Consider the following 17571-nt stretch of genomic DNA (forward strand, 5'->3'; position numbering starts at 1 on the left):
TCAACCAATACTCGGCTATGGGTTGTCCAAATTAAAAAAGATCTCACCTCTCTACAACAGCTGCTTTCTTCTGTCCCCAAGGTGACCATTGTGGAGAGGTTCAACTGTATTTAAAAATACCTTGGAGGTCTCAAATTATCATGTACACTTATATGTAGCTAATTGTCCAATCTTCAATTTCTTATTTTCTTTTTCAGGCAGAACAGAACAAAAAGATTTGTCTTGAAAAGGGTTGGTGCAGAACTTTAGATGTTCAAAAGTGGCTCCAACAATACAGTAGTAGCTGAAGTGAAGGACATCATCGCCATGGGGAAGAGATCACAGGTTGTCAGGTTGGTTTGTAAACCTTCATTCATACTTTTAGTGGTTACTTACTGAATTTTAGGAAAAGATTTAGTTCTGGAAATGTTTGCTGACACAGGCCAGGAAGTCACTGAATGAGGCAGGGATTTTGCTGAAATTTTGTGTTGCTAGGTATATGAAATTGGTAGCGGGGGAATTAGAGGCTGTGATAACAGCCATTTCTCCTTGCTCCACGCTGCTGGCAACGTTTTGGGAGGAGTAACATTATACCTGCCAACTTTTTCAGAGATATAAGCGTGAGATTTTTATCCTCGGAGTGCTGGGATTTTTGAAGATGACATGATCATTTCCGAAGATTCCCGAAGAAGTTCGAAGTCTTCCGAAGACGTCCGAAGTCTTCCGAAGACGTCCGGAGTCTGCCAAAGGCGAAGTTATCGAGAAATACTTATCCACAAAGACCGACGTTACTTGATAACATCAGTGCTATAGTTCTAAAATCGGAAAATTTTGGACTGACATGGTCAATTTTTCATGGTTTTCGTTCCTTACATGGGTCTAAGTTAACATATTTTTGGAAATTGTGTCAAGCAAGACGGCAACAACTCACATTTTTCAATCAGGCGTGAGAAATTGGCCCGCAAACGTGAGCCAGCGTGACATCGAAGTTTTCAACCCGCAGGCGTGAGAGTTGGCAGGTATATAACATCTGTGACTTGTTCTTGCCAATAGCTTTGAACCATTGGTTGTTTCATTATCTGTTTTACAAATGTAAATCATGTTATTTGTAAAAACTGGAGTAATTTCCAAAGAAGAGTAGGTGTCAAGTTTACGTGAAATAGCCTGTGAATTTCAGGCCTCTGGCCTTTATTGAAAGCCCTAATGTGAGGTACAGCTGGTGTGGGGTTTTACCCCTAAGGGTTGATTTCCACTGTCACTTAATTTTTATGTGCATACGTGAAAAAAATTTAGGTTCGCAAATAAAATACAGTCGACTCCCGGTAACTCGAACCCTCTATAACTCGAACCTCCCACTAACTTGAAGCAAATTTCATTTCCCTTCAGATCGTTTTCTATGTAATTTTACCCTCGATAACTCCAACTCCTGATAACTCGAACTGTTTTCTATTTCTCTTGAAGGTTCGAGTTATCGGGATTCGACTGTAGATGCCTTGAAAGGTTGCATGTAAGCGTAAAAATAGAACCTCACAAAACGTCATGTTTTATCTTGCCTCTGTTTATTTACATGATGAAAAATCTTGTGTGTTAAGGTGCATAGCTAAAAACTTGACAGTGGAAATCAACCTTAAGAGCAGGTTGTTCTACAGGAAGGTTTTTCAGCCCACTGTTGTTCCACAACCCTTATTCAGGTGAAATCCTTTTAATGTTACAATTAATGTTGCAATTTGTTTTGAACAGGGTGGGACAGATCTTCAGATGCATGTTCATGAGTGGCACCAACAATGGAGGCAGCTGTGAAAACTAAAGGACATCATTGCCCCAGGAAAGAGATCACAAGTTCATAGGTTGGTTTGTGACCTTCATTGGTGTTACTACTAGTAAGGCAAAGTAGAATGTAACTCAATCATGCGGTAATTATTGGCTGTCACTTTGATTATTGATCAGTCCCATTTAAATCGGGCATTTCTGATTATGTATACTTCTCTACATCCTCAAGTTTACTAGTCTCTGGATGTGATGTGTTTAACCTTAAGCTTATTGAACGAAGTTATTAGTCTTATCTTATTATTATTATTATTATTATTATTATTATTATTATTATCATTTTTATTATTATCATAAATAATTTTATTATCATGGCTACAATCTGTTACAAAATGGCTTGAGACACCAACTTATTTATTTGGCCAAAATGGTTTATCAGACATTGTGTAATTCAAGCTGCTCTTGCCCATTAGATTCCAAGATTGTATTCAACCCCATCCTCGGAGACCCAGGGGCAGTTAGTCAGGTCGATAAAATGTTCGTGGTGAAAGTTTACTGTAAGATCGAGACGAGCCCCTGGGCACTTACTCTTACCGAACCAGTTCCAGAAGCGTTTGAATTGCCTGCTTCTGATTGGCCAGAAAAAAAATTTTCTGGCCAATCAGCGAAGAGAAGCTGCTGGGTGACTCTCGTGTTTTCTTACACGACGTAGTTTTCCTCATCGATCGCCATAATTGCGTAGCGCGTTCAACGGGGAAAGTTTCTCGACGAAAGTTTCAGAACAAAATGTTCACAACCCGCAAAATTGCAACCTGTAGCACGGCTACAAGAAACAAACACTCTCCGATGAATTTTTAGGGCGGATCTTTCCAAGGTATCGTAATTTTTATTGCTGATACGATACGCGATGCATGACTTTCACTTTCCACACCTTAATTTGTTCACATTGTCTAGTATACAACACCAAGCTTACATTTTAGATGTCCATGTTCGTTGCACGACTTCTGAAACTTTCTACAGCGTGAAAATGTCCATTGCACGGGCCACGCAACTACGTCGATTGATCGTGGGAAATGCCGGCTAAGTGCAGTGCCTTCTTCTTACTTTCGCTCCAAACTCCTTTCGAAACTTTTAAGGTTAAAAGCTTACAGCAGTTGACCGTACGAATTCTGTCGAAGTTGATAGTAGTGTTAACTTTAGTCTTGTTTCCTGTGGTACAGTGGTACAGTTCAAAGCGAAGCAAAGATTTATTATTGAGAAGATTGTGGAAAGAAGAGATGTTTTTGGGCAGTTTATAGAAGAGTCTAACCTTCCAAATGTTGCCTATAAGCTAGGGGGTTTAAAAATCGTTAGATGCTAAAGGTTATGAATTCCCTAGTAATCCACTGGTCATAGTGATTTCACATCTCATGTCAATTGTTGTGGACCAGGTTAAGTACTCGAGGTCACTAGGAATTCAGGCCGCTTTCTTAGGGGAAAGCAAAACAAGAGATCAGAAATATTGAATGGATAGGGAGCGTTTTCTTTGTTGTATGGAAGCCCGGAATCATTAACTGGGGGACAAGAAATTCAGGGCAATGTTCTTTAAGGAGTTTTACCAGAAGAATCCTGTTGCAGGTACATACAGCTGTTCATTGGTAATTAAGTATGCTGATTTGTTTACTAGGAAGGTTGCTACACTGAATTCATTGTGGGGAGTTCTGAAGGGGTAAAATGGGATGTTGTTGCTCTGAAAAATGGGATTTAAGTCTCTGGCAGGGGGATTCTATCACTGAGAATGGGAAAAAAATGTAAAAAATGGGAATTGAGGGTTAAACAGTTTCAATGGGATTGATATCCCCCCTTCGGGACCCTCATTATACTTAACAATAGATCTGGCTTTTATTCAAGGATGCTCAGTAATCTTATGTCTAAAAGCTGACAGACTTTTCACAAGAATTATCATTTTTTTGTCACCATTTATTGACAATTGAAAGGTGATGAAGTAAGCCTTGCGAATGCTTAATTAAGATAATAGTGCAATTGAACATTTACATATTATAAATGGAAAAACACCCCATAATACAGAACTACAGATGCCATTACATTAAATTATTTTATTTTTAAGCTGTTGAGATTTTTTTTAAAACTTTTTTATTGCAGTTCACATGTCTACTTATAATACTGCTTGAGTTATGTATATACTAGGGAGCTGTAATATTTTATTTTATTTTAATTTGTTGATTCTTCCTGTCCCAAAGGGTTTGTTTTACTAGGTGGCCAACAAGTATGCTTGAGTATATTATTTGAAAACTGTTTAGAAAAATGGGGTGTGCATTATATTCTGGTGCACATTCTACACAAGTAAATATGGTATACCTACATATAACATACAAAAACTGTTTTCCAACACTCTCTGGAAAAAAGGGAACTGTGCTGAAATTGTCTCTTACTGTTTTCGAAAATTCTAAAAGTCTTTCTTCTTTTAGATTTCATTAAGCGTACAACCTGTAGAAGAGAAAAAACTCCTTCCTTTTTTGATGACAGTAATGAAAACAGCAGAATCATTCCAAGCCGCTTATGTTGCGACATCAGTGCCAAAGACTGTTAGTCTGCTTAAAGAAAATCCAATGATCTGTGACAGGAATTTCAAGAATCAAATCTTCACTGCCTGTATTCTAGAATTTGTATTCTCTGATTGTCTTCTACACGAAACAATAATTGATAGTTGTTAGTAGTTGGTATTTTAAAGACACTGTGTGGAATGGTGACCATGCGATGAAGATTTTTACCTTTCTGAAGAGGGTGTTTAAAGATTTAAAAATAATTATCAATGAAGAATATTATTGTCAGATGAGGAGAATTATGATAGGGAAGTTATGAAATATCAAACAAATGCACCAAAGGAAAACTTTTAATATTGCAGCATTATTTTTTCAAAATAAGTCCAATCTTGTACCATCAATTCCAAGGGAGTTAAAACAATGGCACTGTGGATGTGTTTGAGGGGGGTCAGTAAGGGGAAACATCAAGTCAATCATAGTTTGGCAAAAAACCACATATTATGTGAAATTACTTTTATACATGTATCTTATAATAAAAATCCCTTTCTATTATATTAGCCATAATTCTAATCACAGTGAAGATTAACCCAGGTTCTCTTATGCGGTTTAGTAAGCCAGAGACCCAGGTCCTTAAAATCAAGAGCTGAAGTTGGATCTTTGGAAAGTGTCCCTATTGCTTGGTCTCTTCTCCCTGGAATTTCCTTAAGAGCATTCACTTCTTGTAAAGTTTTAGTGACTACAAAAATATCTATATAGACATCCCACCCTTCCACGATTTCTCAACTCTGTACCTACACGTGTCACACACTGCGTGTTTATTGCCCTCCAAAACTTTCACACCAACCACTTTCACACATTTTCGCAAACTCTCCTTTATTTTTTTTCTTCACTTATTCGTAAAAATAAACCCACACAACCTGCAAAAATCGACCTCACTTAACCAGTCAGGATTCAGCACATAACCGGACCGAGATTTCGAACTAAACTCAACGGCTGTATTTAAAATACGTACGGTAAGGGATCGAGTTTGGCGCGAAAGCAAGAAGGTGCGTGCACTGCAGCAAGCTAGCAATTCCCACGATCAATCGACGTAGTTTCAGAAAACTGAAAGTTTCAGAAAGTTTCAGAAGTCGTGCAACGAACATGGACATCTAAAATGTAATCTTGGTGTTGTATACTAGACAATGTGAACAAATTAAGGTGTGGAAAGTGAAAGTCATGCATCGCGTATCGTATCAGCAATAAAAAATTACGATACCTTGGAAAGATCCACCCTAAAAATTCATCGGAGAGTGTTTGTTTCTTGTAGCCGTGCTACAGGTTGCAATTTTGCAGGTTGTTAACATTTTGTTCTGAAACTTTCGTCGAGAAACTTTCCCCGTTGAACGCGCTACGCAACTATGGCGATCGATGAGGAAAACTACGTCGTGTAAGAAAACACGGAGTCACCCGGCAGCTTCTCTTCGCTGATTGGCCAGAAAAACTTTTTTCTGGCCAATCAGAAGCAGGCAATTCAAACGCTTCTGGAACTGGTTCGGTAAGAGTAAGTGCCCAGGGGCTCGTCTCGATCTTACAGTAAACTTTCACCACGAACATTTTATCGACCCGACTAACTGCCCCTGGGTCTCCGAGGATGATTCAACCCTTAAAATAGGAAATTTGATTGAGCAAGGTGAGATGAAAATTTTAAAAATTGCTTATATAGTATACCCTTTTGTCAAGATGTTGTTGAAGTTTACTAGCCTGGGATAGTCTTGCAGGCCCTCCAACCACCTTTTTAAGCTACATTGTAACATAAAAGTAAATTAATTCTTACTTTACCTTGGCAAAATGTTGCTTGCCCATCAAAGGTAAACATGCAAGCCGATGTGTTGCTCTACTGGCCCAAAGCACTTTTGTCATGCCAAGTGGGGGATAATTCCTTGTATTCCTAAAAATTCCCTGACATTGAATTATTAAAAAGTGCTTTCTTGAACTAAGTGTGTCTCAGACATGTTGCATCTGGCTTGTAGTAATTTGATTTCAGGGTGGAATTTTGTAATATAGGTTGATACTTAATTCGTTTTTCTCTTAGGGCTAGGAGACAAATGAAATTGAGAATCCATCTAAGTTAAATCAAAATTACCCTAAAAACAAAGAAGCTGTGTTTTATACAGTCAAAGCCTGCTAATTACAGACGCCTGCTTAATACAGACACCTTATTATTATGGACAGTTTGCTTTCTCCCTGGGGAAAGAAACCCCTACAGTTTCTCTATATTCAATCCACTTAAAGGTCAAACGAACCAAAAAATTGAAATATTTTCTTTTGTCACTTTACCTTCACCAAACACTAAAAAGAAACATCCTAAGTGAGATTTGGGTAAAGATTTGTCTTCCGAAGCCTTTATAGAAAGATAAAAGATCAAAATCCGAGCATTTCTGAAGACTTCACGAAAACGTTCCTGAAATGGCCGCGTGATAGACTGGTGACTACATAACGTCAGTGTTGGTCTTTAAGTGCGGAAAAACATTCTGTGCAAGCTTCTGCGCATCCCTTATCGTCTGCATTTGTTTGTCTCGTTCTGTGAGAGTTCTGACTGAGACTGAATGAAATACATGAGGTGCAAATGTTTGCTCCTTGTAAAGGCTTTTTTTTGTTTTTGTTGTTGTTTTTTTGTCACTTGAAAATTACTTTGGATTCAGAACAACCAATGTTAGATTAAAAACAGATCATCCTGTCAGTCTGAGGTGGAATAAAACGTTTTGAACATTTTCAAACAGGTTTGTATTTTTCTGATAATTGTACATTCGATTTGTGAGTTGATTTTGTGTCCAGTGCTTCGCCTTCTTTCGCCAGGCTGAATTAAAACCCGCTTGTATTCTGTTATTAGTAGTTACGGTTAGTTTTTTTACATGCCCAGATTTATTTACCTTTGCAGAACCAGCTTTATCCTTGTCTTATGTCAAAGAACCGTGATGCTAACACTTGCAAGTGAACAAAATTGAGCGCTTAAAACTTCCCCAGAACTACAGAAGGCTAGCAAGCTTATTCGAGAAGAACAGACTACTTCCATCACTTTTCTGTTGCTCAAGTAAAAATAGTCAGAGTTTTTTTTCTTTTTTCATTTTTAATTACGTAGTTTTGTTTTCTTTCTGTACGCAAATTTTCCTTTTCACTCGCTGTAAAGTAGCTGAGAACGACAACTGCCAGCAGTGACTTCAAAAACAATTGATTCTTTGCCCGTAAACAATTGCTGGAGCTGCATTTGACTGAAGCAAGCAAAACAAACCCTTATGTGCAGTTTTCTGTACTTTCTAATCATTCAATTTGCTGAGTTTAATTTGCTTGAATGAAGACCCTCGCATGGACCAGTTTTTAAAAATAGCTAAATGGTGAATCATGGCTTGCAACTGATCTTTTGCTTTTAAGATCTTTAGGTAGGTTATTTCGCACAGAAAATTTACTTCTTCATTGTCAGCGGGCATAAGAGCCTTAAGCCTTATGTTTTTTGAATGGAAATTTGTTGTTTTGCAACCTTATTGAAGCTTTTTATAGTTCACTTTAAGCTGAATTTTATGCATGATGGAATTGTTGTTTGCTTGTTGCCTCTCTTTGCGAGCTTAAAGTGGCGTCTATGGTCCTTAGAGTGACCTCAGTCGGTAATTAAATCATATACATAACTGGAGAAAAGTTTTTGTTTGAAGGAAATCTTACTTGGTTTTTAACCCTAACCCAAAGCAAACTTTATCTGCTCAAAACGATCAAGTTTAAAAAACTGTAGTTGCTTTGAAACCAATTTTGGGGAAGATTTTAGTAGATAAAGATGAACTCTTTTTCTGCCCACTTATCAACGTCAAAACTTCTACATTGAGGATTTTGTTTACATTTTAGTGTTCTGCAAAGCACAAGTGTCAGATCAAGCATGGGTTTTAAAGTATATCAGCTCGAGTGCGACAAAGTTCAATGACTTCAAACACATTGTGGGCAAGCGTGAATTTCTTTGGGCAAATCACTATACAAAGATATTTTGTTTTTGTGTCCACAGTGGAGCACCGGACCTCATATATCCAGAAACTTCCTTATATGAACACATTTTGTGAATACATCTAGAAAAAAGTCGGACCTACGCACCCACATTTCCAGTACAGGGCAAGGAAATTAATGCCGTTGTTAAAGTCCATTTTAGTATGATGTATTCTTCGAGAAAATTAAATAATAAGGTTATAACCACAGCTTGCAACTTTTGAAGACAAATTGCTTGTTCTTTCTAGGTTTATGGCCGCACAAACCACCACAATTCCTGCACCAAGTCGACTCAAAAAACACTGTTTTGAATTTCCTGCTTTTTTTCACCTGACCAACATTGACGTCACAAGCTGTTTTTACCGACAATTTTTCCGACCGCTCTATGAAGATAAGGGCCAAAAAATAACAATTTTTAATTGCGAATATCTCTGAGATGCTTGCTTCAATAATTGAGCTGAAACTTCATAGTATGTTTATTCAGTTCATATTAAATATATTTCACTAGAATTGAACTAAAATAAAAAATGTCAAATTTTTGGTTCATTTGACCTTTAAATCATGTTATTTGTAAAAAAAAAAATAAAAAAAAATGGAGTAATTTCCAATGAAAAGTAGGTGGCGAGCTCACATGAAATAGCCAGCGAATTTCGCTGGCTGCCAGCTCTTATTGAAAACCCTTAGTTATGCCCTTTAGAAGCTGGGGAAAATCCTCGGCCTCCCGCCCTTATTAACAGCCCTGATCTGAGGAACAGCTGGAGTTTTTTCCCTAAAAGCAAGTTGTTCTCCAGGAATTATGTATTTCACCCCATTGTTGTTCCACAACCCTTATTCAGGCAAAATCTTTTGATATTAAAATTAATGTGGCAATTTGTTTTGAACAGGCTGGAACAGATCTTCAGATGCATGTTCATAAGTGGCTCTAATGGTGGAGGCAGCTGTGCAAACTAAAGGACATTATTGCCACAGGATAGAGATCATAAGTTCATAGGTTGGTTTGTGACCCTCATTTGTTCTACTACTAAAAGGCCAAAGTAGAGTGTAACTTAATCATGTAGTAAATTGGTTGTCATTTTGACTAGGGGTGACTGTCAGTTAAATTGGACAGTTTTACATGTACCATACATTACTCGTCTTCCTCAAATTTACCAGTCTCTGAATGTGATGTGGGTAACCTCAATGAGTAAAGTTATTATTATTATTATTATAAGTTATTAATTTTTATTACCACAGCTGCAATCTATTACAAACAGGCTTGAGGAGCCAACTTATTTATTTGGTGAAAAATGTTTATAAGACATTGTGTAATTCAAGCTGCTCTTGCCCATTAGATTCCGAGATTTTATTCAACCCTTGAAATAACAGCTTTGATTGGGCAGGGTGAGATGAAAATTTGAAAAATTGCTTACCCTTTTGTCAAGATGTTGTTTAAGTTTACTAGCCTGAAGTAGTCTTGCAGTCTTGCAAACATGCTAGCCTGGTGAGTTGCTCTACTGAGCCAAACTATAGAGTGTTTTCGCTCACTTGGCCAGCATCTATGCAAATTTATTGGAACAAAAGAAAGCGTTTGTATAAGAAAAGAGATCAACTCCCACAGAATTGGTTTGGGACACTAATATGGCCGCCGTGACGTCGTGTGAAAACGCTCTATTGGACAGCACTTTTGTTTTGTCCAGGAGAAAGAAGGTCCTTAAATTTTCTCTATATTATTCAAGCCACTTAACTTTAATGGTTCTTAGAAAATAAATGAACTGAAAAAACAGAATAATTTATTATTGTAATCTTAATGATTGTAACTTGACTTAGTTGGTTTAACCTGTTGCTCATGTAGGCTCATATTTTTCTTATCCAGATCAGATGCACTATGCCACAAACAGACTGGATCAAGTCTTCAACTTTTGTTTTAAGCTTTAGAGGTTATCTTAAGTACCGTAAGTGCTGTATAGATTGCTTTGAAATCCTACTCTTGAGTGAACCAGATAAACAATATGTGGCTTGCTTGTTCAAAAGACAATTATTAATCTTATCCAGGATACAAAATTAAAAGTGGATTAAAATGCACTTTAAAGGAGTTAACAGTAAAGTGCATCTTTAAGGGGTTGGTTGGTTTGCGGTCACCCAGTAGTTCTCTACAACATTCACATGATACAAGGCATGTGGAGATTTCTTGTGCAGGGTTTTTTGTGCTATGAGGTTTTTTAGTACAATTGTTCAACTCCAGAAATTAGTAAGTAAAACAGACAAGGCAAAATTATCAACAGCTGATGCCTCGTATATAGTTGAGGACAAAATTACTTTAGTTGCTGTTGTGCAGAAATGTTGGTTTTGATTTTGAACAGAATTGGGAACACTTCAAAGAATTGAAGTTAAAAAAGTGAGTTGAATCAATGTCTATTTTCAGAGCATCTGGCTTAGTGCATTGTAGTTGGAAAACTTCACTTGACCCTAACTTTTTCAGGAAAAACAGTCTGTATTTGAAGCTCAAAAGGCAATCAAAGTCACTGTCTGCAGAAAATGAAGGAAAACATTTACTGTCCAAAACACTTTTATGTGTTCACACCACTTGAAACTTATCTTGAGAGTTTCAATGAAGCACTAGAGCAGGTTACATGTACCGGTTTCACATTGATTTTCTGACTGGCTTTTGAAATTATCACAGCCTTCGTCTTATTTTATGAAAATGCATGTAAAAATTCAATTTTATAATCCTATTGTGCAAAGAACCACTCAGTTTAAAACGTTTGGCTTGATAATTAATCATGCCTAATAGATTTTTGATTTTACTCCTGGATAAGTATTGATTTGCTTTTGATCAGCTGTTTTGCCACAGCTATGTTATAGATATTAGCTAAGTTCTGCTATAGTTAAAATGCAGTTTTACATCATTTTCATGTACCAATTTTTGCGCTTGCAAAGTCATTGCAAAAATTTACAACTGCCATATTGTCAGTGAACCAATGATATTGAAAACTTTGATTAAAGCTCAAAATCATTGTGTCAATAAACATGTGGAAAAGTGAAGGAAAACGAGGGAAAATTTGGCTTAAAAATGAGAAATAACCTAGCATTATTTTTTTCCAATGTGAAGATAAATAATGCATGCATTGTACTGGACGCTTACATTAATACGCATTGAAGTTTCATATTACCATTAATCCAAGTCAATTTCTGGTTCAAAGAACCTTATGTATACTACAATTGTACCTAGAAAGTTTAAGGAAAAGGTTGACAACAGAAAGCAATGAATTAAGTTTTAATTGTTGATGAAAAGAAAATATGCAACTCAAAGTGGCAACCTCAGCTCAACAACTCAAAAAAAAGTCAGCAAAAAGAATGGTTGAACTTAGCACTTTATGAAACAACAACTTTGTAAAAATTTTAAAATGGGCTGATCACTAAAATCTCATTTATAATATTTTGTAAAATTTAAAATTTGAAAACCATAACAAATTTTAAATTTTGTTGGCAATATGGTTAGAACTTTGTTCAAAGTTGTCAAGATTTTCACATGGAAGATGAAGAGATGTAAAACTGACTGTTGTTTAGATCAGACATGCAATCTATATTGTGGCTTATACAGCCAGCATCACTAACTGATTGACTTGTTAGCTGCCTCACAGACTAACATACTGCCTGACTGGCTTACTGTCTGGCTGATTAACTGACTTGCTGACTGACTGACTGATTGTCTGACCGACTGGCTGACTAACGAACTGACTAACTGGCTGACTGACCGACTGGCTTACTGACCGACTAGCTGACTGGCTGACTGACTAACTAAGTGACTGACTGACTGACTGGTTGACTGACCGCATAGCTGACTCGCTGACTGACTTTGCACAAAAAATTATACAGGCTGAGTGATTTGTTGCAAGAAAGAACGACTTATTAATCGTTAAATTGGCTGAGGGCTTGATTTTTAACTAGATGATTATCAGACTTTATTTCTAGACTTATTTTGCCCCCCCCCCACCCCCCGACCCCCCCCCCAAAAAAGCAAACGAAAAAGAAATTTGCAATTTTTGACCAAAATCTTGGGTTAACCCCTATGTAAAAATCTCAGCATGGCAACTTTGTAATATCCAACATTTTATAGTCTAGGAGGGCGTGTTTTCTACCTCAATGATCGTCAAACAATATTTCAAGGTCCATTCGTCCAAAAACATACAAAGATGAAATTCCCATTTTTCGACCAAAATCGTGGGTTGACCCGTTTGAGAAAAAACGATATGGCCACTGTTTAAAATCAATATGTTTATAGTCTAGGACGACTTGTTTTCTAACTAGATAATCAAACAATACCTCAAGGCCTATTTTTTTCCTAAAACAAATAAAAAGGACATTTGCAATTTTTGACCAAAATCATTGACTTGCTGACTAACTGACTGGCTGACTGACTGACTGATTGACTGACTAACTGACTGACTTGCTGACTGACTGACTAACTGCATAGCTGACTGGCTGACTGACTGTGGACAAAAATTCATACAGGCTTAATGATTTGTTGCATGAAAAAACAACTTAGTAATCGTAATCGTTAAATTGCCATCACCTTTGATTGGCTGAGACATTATTTCTAGACTTATTTTGGCAAAACAAAACAACGAGGAAATTTGCAATTTTTGACCAAAATCTTTGGTTAACCCCTGCGTAAAAATCTCAGTATGGCAGCTTGTAATATCCAAATTTTTATAGTCTAGGAGGGCTTGTTTTCTACCTCAATGATCATCAAACAATATTTCAAGGCTCATTTGTCCAAAAACATACAAATATAAAATTTTCATTTTTTGACCAAAATCATGGGTTGACCCCTTTGAGAAAATCCAATATGGCCACTGTTTAAAATCAATATTTTATATTGTAGGACGACTTGTTTTCTAACTAGCTAATTGTCAAACGCTACTTCAAGGCCTACTTTTTTCTAAAACGAACGAAAAGGAAATTTGCAATTTTTGACCAAAATCTTTGACTTACTGACTGGCTGACTGACTTACTGACTGACTACCGGACTGACAGACAGACTGGCTGGCTGAATGATTGACTGGCCAACTGGCTGATGACTGACTGGCTGGCTGATTGACTGCCTGATTGACTGACTGACTAACTGACTGGCTTGTTGACTGATTGACTTGCTGACTGACTGACTGACTGACCGACTGGCTGAATGTCTGACTGGCTGACTTACTAACTGACTGAATGACTGACTAATTGACTGACTGGCTGACTAACTGGCTGACTGACTGACTGACTGACTGACTGTCGACCAAAATGTATACAAGCTGAATGATTTCTTGCAAGAGAAAACGACTTATTAATCGTTAAATTGCTAGCACTTCGATTTGCTGAGGGGTTGATTTTTAACGAAATGATTATCAGACATTATTTCTAGACTATTTTGCCAAAAAAAATTCAAACAAACAAACAAAGAGGAAATTTGCAATTCTTGACCAAAATCTTGGGTTAACCCCTAGGTAAAAAATCTCAGTATGGCAACTTTGTGATATCCAAATTTTTATAGTCTAGGCGGGGCTTGTTTTGTACCTCAATGGTCATCAAACAGTATTTCAAGGCCCGTTTGTCCAAAAACATACGAAGATGAAATTTTCAATTTTGGACCAAAATCATGGGTTAACTCCTTTGAAAAAATCTCAATATGGCCACTGTTGAAAATCAATATTTTTATAGTCTAGGGCGGCTTGTTTTCCTGACTAGTTGAACAATTTACCTCGTTACTTGCTGACTACATGATATACTGATATATCTTCTTATTTACTGCTCAACTGGTATATTGACGTATTGACTGAACAACTTAGTGCTTTATTGACTTTGACTTTATTTACTAACTGAATGAATGACTTGTCTCGACTGTATAGTCTTGGTGGATCGCATGTCTGTGCTAGTTTATTTCTTGGTTTAATTACTGTGAACTTTTTGACGAATCTCAAATCTACCTTAAATTGCCTAAATTGCAAGGGGAATACTAGTTTTTGGCGCTTTGAACTATGGAATCGTTTTTAGTCAACCAATACGTTTTGAAGCTGGAAGGGTGGTTAGAAGAAGAAAACGACAATTTAGGGTATTGGTTTGGCACGCGAGAAATCTCTTCACTTTTATAAATGAACTGTGGGAATGGGAAAGGAGAATTGGCATTTTCATCACTTGGGAACTAAAAGAAGTTCACAGTATCAAGAAAAAGGTCTTGGAAAACGCTTAGTGTCTAATTTGAGACTAACTTTGTCAATGATTTGTTTATATCGCAAAATGCGCCACAAAGGAGTGCGTTATGAATCCTTTTTATTTCCAGTTTGCTTTAGAATCGTAGTCTTGTTTGCAGTTGTCCTTGAGATAGTCACGCAAGGCGTTTGTCTCTGCGTGACGACCCCAAGAGCCACTTCAAGGAAGACTGCACCACTTTATTTCATGTTTGGTCGATTCCTTTCTGAAAAACACTTGTTTGTGGCTTACTTTGCGTCGAAATGCAAACTGCTTGACAAAGATAAGTATGATTTTTACCAAAAAGATTTACTAAGGGTTTATCAAAAGCAGAACTTAGCTCTCTCTCTCCCTTGATTTAAACCAGATAGTGCTTTAATCTGAAAATACGAGTGTTGGTGCGTGTTTGAGAAAGACCTTGAGGTGTTTCAGTACAGTTTTTCGGAGACCATACCGATATTTTCATTCCCCTTAGTGCGAATATTGTCAATGTTTTACATTCAAAAGTTGCAACAAAGTTCAAACTAAAATGTACTAGTCATGGAGGTATGCATGATCCGCATTAATTTGGAAAAATTAATCAAAACGATGAATGTTGTGCTAACGCAGATTTGTGGCCGGTTTGTAGGCTACGTTTGCCTTGAAATTTCAAGGTGTTACAGTGAATCCATCTTAATGAAAGTTTCGGACATTATTATGCACATCATGAAGATTATTTGATGAGGTTTAAAAACAATTCTGTCAAGCCGTTCTAGAGATATATAGAGAAACGCTGATAATCAAAGTCTAGAGTAAAGTTGCACTTAGGTGTTGAGATAAGAGTTTAGTTTTCAGGATCGCATGAAAGAAAATTCACCAAAATTTCCACGCAGCGAAATATGATATTAAGCATCATAGGATTAATTTGAGTCATTTAGAACTTTTTTATTAAACAATTTATCACAGCTATTCAACCCAAAATCATTCAGTGGTAAAAACTTCATAGTTATCACACAAGGATAAAATCATTTTTTAATACGAATGAAAAATAGCGGTATGGTCTCGGAAAAACTCAATCGAAACACCTTAAAATGTTGCAATGTTGCGTGGGCGAAAGTTCCCTTTAATATTGTTTTAATTTTCCAAGTTCGCATCCACACTTGTACTTTGTTGTTGAAGTACTTATGGTTTTCGCAAACGTAAAGGTTCGGACACACTGAAGCATTGCGCGCAGTAAATTTGCGTCGTTTTTTAGCGATGAGATTGTTGCTTGCGATGTGCAAAGAAAAGCAATTTGTTCAATAAATCTGCAACAACATTGAATGCAACAGTCGCTTGGTTAGAAAACGGTGTAAGTTAAAGATTAGTTTATACAAGCGAGATATACGCAAGCAAAACCGGTACAACTGAGTTCAGTGAGATCGTCAACAACAAAAGCATAAGCAGAAACATGGGAAGAAGGAACACACTCATTCTTTTCTTGATCATCACTAATTCACAAAACTAAAGAGCAAGCGTAAGAAGAATAAAACGAACGCGTTTGGGTTTCTTGTACTTGTGCTTTAAATGCGTGAATTACTGGTGAGAATAGAGAGAATCAGTGCGTACTTTCTCCTGTGTTTGTGTTTTTTCTTGTGCTGTTACGTCCGCACTTATGCTTGTGTTTATGTCGCTGGTGTAAACAAGTCTTTACTGCGCGCAATGTTTTGCTGTGTCCAGTCCTTTAGGGTGTTTATGTGGTTCACTCAAGTAGTTAGATTACAAAGTAAACAGCACGGGTACTGAAGATAACAATACTTTATTGAAGAAATAAAACTCGTCTCTGTTGTCCATTTATTTACACTAAAAATAAAAAAATATATATGAAAAAAAAAAAAAAAAGTAATCTAGCCATCCTCGCCCCTGCCGGGCTGCTTCCACTCTGCCCCAAGTAGGTGTTCATTCTTCCGTTCTCATTTAATATTCCAACTTTAAAATCCTGGTATGTTTTATCTGATCCCTTCATTCAAGCTGGGGGCAGTTGGACACTTAGAAAATTCAGCCGTTTGTTCCCAAGTGGGGTGGGCAGCGTAGAGGAAAGTGAGAGTTTGCTCCTCATGCCCTCAGCGTCCCATTCATTTACGTCACAATACCACACCGGCCAAAAATAATTCTCAGCCAAAAATATAATTTGTTTTAGTTGAAGACGCGTATCTACAAAGTCAATATATCGTGAAAATATCCAGAGACTCGGACAAGAAAAAAGAGGGTGCTACAGAGTCTAACTCACTTTTCGAGTGGGTGTCCGTCAGAAACGAAGGCAGAGAATTGAACAAAGAATCGCGCTGGTCTGACTGACCTTCATTTCACAAACTTCACCAAAGAGTACAAGTCAATAATAATCTCTCCTCTGCGAAGCAACTAATGCTGGATTTCTCTCGCCCTATTTTGATGTTTAGTGGTTAATGTTTAGGTGAAATAAGTTTTTATCCTAACGCCGTTTATTATCATTTATCCTAAAATGCCGATGTGCCGCGATTGAATTTCGGTGTTAATGTTTCTTAATATCTAAATTTGCCCGCCCTGTTATGAATTAGGATGCCGTTATTTAGAATCAGTGCCGAATAGATTTCGCCTTCAAATTTCGCCAAAGGGATTAGATCTAGAGCGACTTTGTAAATAAATATTTCATTTAAGTTAAATTTTGGATCCTTTTACTTCTAATGAAAATAACGGACAAATTTTCGCATTTCGAAACGAAAAAGGAAATTAGCGGAAATTTTTTTTTCATCCTATAACGTAAAATTAAATGTTAGCTGGAAAAACTTGGATTTGATTTAAGTCTTAATTTATGCAGTTAGTCGCGATGAGTATCCGCATAATAATGAAAATTTGCCGGAATACTAATTTGAGCCAATTTCCCCAGAGATGTTTCAGCTGTCGTGACCGGAACGGATACTTAACATCAGGTTTCCAACAAAAGACTGGAACTAGCCAAATGCGTTGTTTAAATTAAAAAAAAAAAAGAAAGAAAGAAAAAGCATCCTCCAGTCTTTTATGGGAAGGCCGATTTTACTGTATCAATTGGAGTCACTGCTGAATGAAA

General features: G+C 37.0%; 1 long non-coding RNA gene across 1 annotated transcript; it reads left to right on the forward strand.

The window, feature by feature from the left end:
- The first annotated feature begins 200 nt into the window (after positions 1-200).
- On the forward strand, positions 201-12264 carry LOC140922824 (uncharacterized). Its single transcript, XR_012164111.1, has 4 exons — positions 201-332; positions 1720-1826; positions 9179-9285; positions 10147-12264. It is a non-coding gene; the product is annotated as an uncharacterized lncRNA (long non-coding RNA).
- The last annotated feature ends 5307 nt before the right edge of the window (positions 12265-17571 follow it).

This window comes from Porites lutea, chromosome 13 (assembly GCF_958299795.1).
Source record: "Porites lutea chromosome 13, jaPorLute2.1, whole genome shotgun sequence".
Classification (NCBI taxonomy): domain Eukaryota; kingdom Metazoa; phylum Cnidaria; class Anthozoa; order Scleractinia; family Poritidae; genus Porites; species Porites lutea.